The sequence below is a fragment of the Triticum aestivum genome, chromosome 3D, assembly GCF_018294505.1.
Source record: "Triticum aestivum cultivar Chinese Spring chromosome 3D, IWGSC CS RefSeq v2.1, whole genome shotgun sequence".
NCBI lineage: Eukaryota > Viridiplantae > Streptophyta > Magnoliopsida > Poales > Poaceae > Triticum > Triticum aestivum.
The window spans coordinates 437,570,578-437,578,177 of record NC_057802.1 but is presented as its reverse complement, the minus strand read 5'-3'; positions in this window follow the sequence as shown (position 1 = coordinate 437,578,177).

Below are 7,600 nucleotides of genomic sequence, written 5' to 3'. Positions count from 1 at the left end.
AAAATAAAGTTCTTACGATCAGATCGTGGAGGGGAATATTTGAGTCACGAATTTGGCACACACTTAAGGAAATGTGGAATAGTTTCACAACTCACGCCGCCTGGAACACCTCAGAGAAATGGTGTGTCCGAACGTCGTAATCGCACTCTATTGGATATGGTGCGATCTATGATGTCTCTTACCGATCTACCGCTCTCATTTTGGGGCTATGCTTTAGAGACTGCCGCATTCACTTTAAATAGGGCTCCGTCGAAATCCGTTGAGACGACACCGTATGAATTATGGTTTGGGAAGAAACCTAAGCTGTCCTTTCTAAAAGTTTGGGGATGCGATGCTTATGTCAAGACACTTCAACCTGAAAAGCTCGAACCCAAGTCGGAGAAATGCGTCTTCATAGGATACCCTAAGGAAACCATTGGGTATACCTTCTACCTCAGATCCGAAGGCAAGATCTTTGTTGCTAAGAATGGATCCTTTTTGGAGAAAGAGTTTCTCTCGAAAGAAGTAAGTGGGAGGAAGGTAGAGCTTGATGAAGTACTGCCTCTTGAAGCGGAAAGTAGCGCAGCTCAGGAAAATGTTCCTGTGGTGCATGCACCGACTAGAGAGGAAGTTAATGATGATGATGATCAAGGTACTTCGGATCAAGCTCCTACTGAACTTCGTAGGTCCACAAGGACACGTTCCGCGCCAGAGTGGTATGGCAACCCTGTCTTGGAAATCATGTTGTTAGACAACGGTGAACCTTCGAACTATGAAGAAGCAATGGCGGGCCCGGATTCTGACAAATGGCTAGAAGCCATGAAATCCGAGATAGGATCCATGTATGAAAACGAAGTATGGACTTTGACTGACTTGCCCGATGATCGGCGAGCCATAGAAAATAAATGGATCTTTAAGAAGAAGACAGACGCGGATGGTAACGTGACCATCTATAAGGCTCGACTTGTCGCTAAGGGTTATCGACAAGTTCAAGGGGTTGACTACGATGAGACTTTCTCACCCGTAGCGAAGCTGAAGTCCGTCCGAATCATGTTAGCAATTGCCGCATTCTATGATTATGAGATATGGCAAATGGACGTCAAAACGGCATTCCTTAACGGCTTTCTTAAGGAAGAATTGTATATGATGCAGCCGGAAGGTTTTGTCGATCCTAAGAATGCTAACAAGGTATGCAAGCTCCAGCGCTCAATCTATGGGCTGGTGCAAGCATCTCGGAGTTGGAACATTCGCTTTGATGAGATTATCAAAGCGTTTGGGTTTACACAGACCTATGGAGAAGCCTGTGTTTACAAGAAAGTGAGTGGGAGCTCTGTAGCATTTCTCATATTATATGTGGATGACATACTATTGATGGGAAATGATATAGAATTCTTGGAAAGTATAAAGGCCTATTTGAATAAGTGTTTTTCAATGAAGGACCTTGGAGAAGCTGCTTATATATTAGGCATCAAGATCTATAGAGATAGATCAAGACGCCTCATTGGTCTTTCACAGAGTACGTACCTTGACAAGATATTGAAGAAGTTCAATATGGATCAGTCCAAGAAGGGGTTCTTGCCTGTATTGCAAGGAGTGCAATTGAGCACGGCTCAATGCCCGACCACGGCAGAAGATAGAGAAAAGATGAGTGTCATCCCCTATGCCTCGGCCATAGGGTCTATTATGTATGCCATGCTGTGTACCAGACCTGATGTAAACCTAGCCGTAAGTTTGGTAGGAAGGTACCAAAGTAATCCCGGCATGGAACACTGGACAGCGGTCAAGAATATCCTGAAGTACCTGAAAAGGACTAAGGATATGTTTCTCGTATATGGAGGTGACGAAGAGCTCGTCGTAAAGGGTTACGTCGACGCTAGCTTCGACACAGATCTGGATGACTCGAAGTCACAAACCGGATACGTGTATATTTTGAATGGAGGGGCAGTAAGCTGGTGCAGTTGCAAGCAAAGCGTCGTGGCGGGATCTACATGTGAAGCGGAGTACATGGCAGCCTCAGAGGCAGCGCAAGAAGCAATCTGGATGAAGGAGTTCATTACCGACCTAGGGGTGATTCCCAATGCGTCGGGCCCGATGACTCTCTTCTGTGACAACACTGGAGCTATTGCCCTTGCCAAGGAGCCCAGGTTTCACAGGAAGACCAGGCATATCAAGCGTCGCTTCAACTCCATTCGTGAAAGTGTTCAGAATGGAGACATAGATATTCGTAAAGTACATACGGACCTGAATGTAGCAGATCCGTTGACTAAACCTCTCCCTAGAGAAAAACATGATCAACACCAGAACTCTATGGGTGTTCGATTCATCACAATGTAACTAGATTATTGACTCTAGTGCAAGTGGGAGACTGTTGGAAATATGCCCTAGAGGCAATAATAAAATGGTTATTATTATATTTCCTTGTTCATGATAATTGTCTATTATTCATGCTATAATTGTGTTATCCGGAAATCGTAATACATGTGTGAATACGTAGACCACAACGTGTCCCTAGTAAGCCTCTAGTTGACTAGCTCGTTGATCAACAGATAGTCATGGTTTCCTGACTATGGACATTGGATGTCATTGATAACGGGATCACATCATTAGGAGAATGATGTGATGGACAAGACCCAATCCTAAGCATAGCACAAATATCGTGTAGTTCGTTTGCTAGAGCTTTTCCAATGTCAAGTATCATTTCCTTAGACCATGAGATCGTGCAACTCCCGGATGCCGTAGGAGTGCTTTGGGTGTGCCAAACGTCACAACGTAACTGGGTGACTATAAAGGTGCACGACGGGTATCTCCGAAAGTGTCTGTTGGGTTGGCACGGATCGAGACTGGGATTTGTCACTCCGTATGACGGAGAGGTATCTCTGGGCCCACTCGGTAATGCATCATCATAATGAGCTCAATGTGACTAAGGAGTTAGCCACGGGATCATGCATTACGGTACGAGTAAAGTGACTTGCCGGTAACGAGATTGAACAAGGTATTGGGATACCGACAATCGAATCTCGGGCAAGTAACGTACCGATTGACAAAGGGAATTGTATACGGGATTGATTGAATCCTCGACATCGTGGTTCATCCGATGAGATCATCGTGGAACATGTGGGAGCCAACATGGGTATCCAGATCCCGCTGTTGGTTATTGACCGGAGAGGCATCTCGGTCATGTCTGCATGTCTCCCGAACCCGTAGGGTCTACACACTTAAGGTTCGGTGACGCTAGGGTTGTAGAGATATTAGTATGCGGAAACCCGAAAGTTGTTCGGAGTCCCGGATGAGATCCCGGACGTCACGAGGAGTTCCGGAATGGTCCGGAGGTGAAGAATTATATATAGGAAGTCCAGTTTCGGCCACTGGGAAAGTTTCGGGGGTTATCGGTATTGTACCGGGACCACCGGAAGGGTCCCGGGGGTCCACCGGGTGGGGCCACCTATCCCGGAGGGTCCCATGGGCTGAAGTGGGAAGGGAAAGAGCCCTTAGTGGGCTGGGGCGCCCCCCTTGGGCCTCCCCCTGCGCCTAGGGTTGGAAACCCTAGGGGTGGGGGGCGCCCCCCCTTTGGCTTGTGGGGGAAGCCACCTTCCCCCCCCCTTGGCCGCCCCCCCCATGCAGATGGGATCTCCAGGGCCGGCGCCCCCCCAGGGGGCCTATATATAGTGGGGGGAGGGAGGGCAGAAGCACCACAACCTTTGGCGCCTCCCTCTCCCCCTGCAACACCTCTCCCTCCCGCTAGTGCTTGGCGAAGCCCTGCCGGGATCCCGCTACATCCACCACCACGCCGTCGTGCTGCTGGATCTCCATCAACCTCTCCTTTCCCCTTGCTGGATCAAGAAGGAGGAGACGTCGCTGCTCCGTACGTGTGTTGAACGCGGAGGTGCCGTCCGTTCGGCACTCGGTCATCGGTGATTTGGATCACGGCGAGTACGACTCCATCAACCCCGTTCACTTGAACGCTTCCGCTCGCGATCTACAAGGGTATGTAGATGCACTCCTTTCCCCTCGTTGCTAGTATACTCCATAGATGGATCTTGGTGATGCGTAGGAAATTTTATAATTCTGCTACGATCTCCAACATGCCGCACGGAACGAGGGAGTAATCATCAGCACGTGACTGCCAAGCGTTCATAACGTCTTGGTTCTCTGGGATGGGTGCATCACCTAGCGGTGCTTTTAGGACATAATCTTTCTTGGCAGCTATGAGGATGATCCTCGGGTTCCGGACCCAGTCCGTATAGTTGCTGCCATCATCTTTCAGCTTGGTTTTCTCTAGCAACGCGTTGAAGTTGAGGGCAACATTAGCGTGGGCCATTTGATCTACAAGACATATTTTAAAGATTTTAGACTAAGTTCATGATAATTTAGTTCATCTAATCAAATTATTCAATGAACTCCCACTCAGATAGACATCCCTCTAGTCATCTAAGTGAAACATGATCCGAGTCAACTAGGCAGTGTCCGATCATCACGTGAGACGGACTAGTCAACATCGGTGAACATCTTCATGTTGATCGTATCTTCTATACGACTCATGCTCGACCTTTCGGTCTTCCGTGTTCCGAGGCCATGTCTGTACATGCTAGGCTCGTCAAGTCAACCTAAGTGTATTGCGTGTGTAAATCTGGCTTACACCCGTTGTATTCGAACGTTAGAATCTATCACGCCCGATCATCACGTGGTGCTTCGAAGCAACGAACCTTCGCAACGGTGCACAGTTAGGGGGAACACTTTCTTGAAATTATTATAAGGGATCATCTTACATACTACCGTCGTACTAAGCAAATAAGAAGCAAAACATGATAAACATCACATGCAATCAAATAGTGACATGATATGGCCAGTATCATATTGCTCCTTTGATCTCCATCTTCGGGGCGCCATGATCATCTTCGTTACCGGCATGACACCATGATCTCCATCATCGTGTCTTCATGAAGTTGTCACGCCAACGATTACTTCTACTTCTATGGCTAACGTGTTTAGCAATAAAGTAAAGTAATTTACATGGCGTTATTCAATGACACGCAGGTCATACAAAAAAATAAAGACAACTCCTATGGCTCCTGCCGGTTGTCATACTCATCGACATGCAAGTCGTGATTCCTATTACAAGAACATGATCAATCTCATACATCACATATATTTCATTCATCACATCCTTTTGGCCATATCACATCACAAGGCATATGCTGCAAAAACAAGTTAGACGTCCTCTAATTGTTGTTGCATGTTTTTACGTGGCTTCTATAGGTTTCTAGCAAGAACGTTTCTTACCTACGTAAAACCACAACGTGATATGCCAATTTCCATTTACCCTTCATAAGGACCCTTTTCATCGAATCCGATCCGACTAAAGTGGGAGAGACAGACACCCGCTAGCCACCTTATGCAACTAGTGCATGTCAGTCGGTGGAACCTGTCTCACGTAAGCGTACGTGTAAGGTCGGTCCGGGCCGCTTCATCCCACGATGCCGCTGAATCAAGATAAGACTAGTAACGGCAAGTAAATTGACAATATCGACGCCCACAACTGCTTTGTGTTCTACTCGTGCATAGAAACTACGCATAGGCCTAGCTCATGATGCCACTGTTGGGGATCGTAGCAGAAATTAAAAAATTTCTACGCATCACCAAGATCAATCTATGGAGTCATCTAGCAACGAGATAGAGGAGTGCATCTACATACCCTTGTAGATCGCGAGCGGAAGCGTTCAAGAGAACGGGGTTGATGGAGTCGTACTCGACGTGATCCAAATCACTGATGACCGAGCGCCGAACGGACGGCACCTCCGCGTTCAACACACGTACGGTTGGGGAAGACGTCTCCTCCTTCTTGATCCAGCAAGGGGGAGGGAGAGGTTGATGGAGATCCAGCAGCACGACGGCGTGGTGGTGGAAGCAGCGGGGATCTCGGCAGGGCTTCGCCAAGCTCAGCGAGAGGGAGAGGTGTCACGGGAGGGAGAGGGAGGCGCCAGGGGCTTGGGTGCGGCTGCCCTCCCTCCCCTCCACTATATATAGGGGTCCTGGGGGGGCGCCGGCCCCCTAGAGATCCAATCTCAAGGGGGGCGGCGGCCAAAGGGGGGGGGCTTGCCCCCCAAGTCAGGTGGGGCGCCCCCCACCCCCAGGGTTTCTAACCCTAGGCGCAGGGGGAGGCCCATGGGGGCGCACCAGCCCACCAGGGGCTGGTTCCCTTCCCACTTCAGCCCATGGGGCCCTCCGGGATAGGTGGCCCCACCCGGTGGACCCCCGGGACCCTTCCGATGGTCCCGGCACAATACCGGTAACACCCGAAACTTTCCCGGTGGCCGAAACTGGACTTCATATATACAAATATTTACCTCCGGACCATTCCGGAACTCCTCGTGATGTCCGGGATCTCATCCGGGACTCCGAACAACTTTCGGATTTCCGCATACTAATATCTCTACAACCCTAGCGTCACCGAACCTTAAGTGTGTAGACCCTACGGGTTCGGGAGACATGCAGACATGACCGAGACGACTCTCCGGTCAATAACCAACAGCGGGATCTGGATACCCATGTTGGCTCCCACATGTTCCACGATGTTCTCATCGGATGAACCACGATGTCGAGGATTCAATCAATCCCGTATACAATTCCCTTTGTCAATCGATACGTTACTTACCCGAGATTCGATCGTCGGTATCCCAATACCTCGTTCAATCTCGTTACCGGCAAGTCACTTTACTCGTACCGTAATGCATGATCCCGTGACCAAACACTTGGTCACATTGAGCTCATTATGATGATGCATTACCGAGTGGGCCCAGAGATACCTCTCCGTCATACGGAGTGACAAATCTTAGTCTCGATTCGTGCCAACCCAACAGACACTTTCAGAGATACCCGTAGTGCACCTTTATAGCCACCCAGTTATGTTGTGACGTTTGGCACACCCAAAGCACTCCTATGGTATCCGGGAGTTGCACAATCTCATGGTCTAAGGAAATGATACTTGACATTTGGAAAAGCTCTAGCAAACGAACTACACGATCTTGTGCTATGCTTAGTATTGGGTCTTGTCCATCACATCATTCTCCTAATGATGTGATCCCGTTATCAATGACATCCAATGTCCATAGTCAGGAAACCATGACTATCTGTTGATCAACGAGCTAGTCAACTAGAGGCTCACTAGGGACATGTTGTGGTCTATGTATTCACACATGTATTACGATTTCCGGATAACACAATTATAGCATGAACAATAGACAATTATCATGAACAAGGAAATATAATAATAACCATTTTATTATTGCCTCTAGGGCATATTTCCAACAGACACCTCGGCCCAGCCAAACCCGAGACGAAGCCCTCGCATTTTGGACAATTCCACACTATTTTCGTGTGGAAGCCCGCCCTTTCCCCGTTGTCTCTGTTCGATCGCCGCCGCCACCCACCCCAATTCCCACCCATTTCACCGTCCACGACCGCGATGGAGCTGAAGGAGGAGCCTTCCTCCGCCAAGATGTTGACCATGAAGATGTCAAACTTGGATCCCTATGCAGCGAAAATCATACAAGCCTATCGTGCTAGGATGTTGAAGGCCGATTTGGACAAGCCAGTTGCGTAGTGAAGAATTTGGCAGGAACAG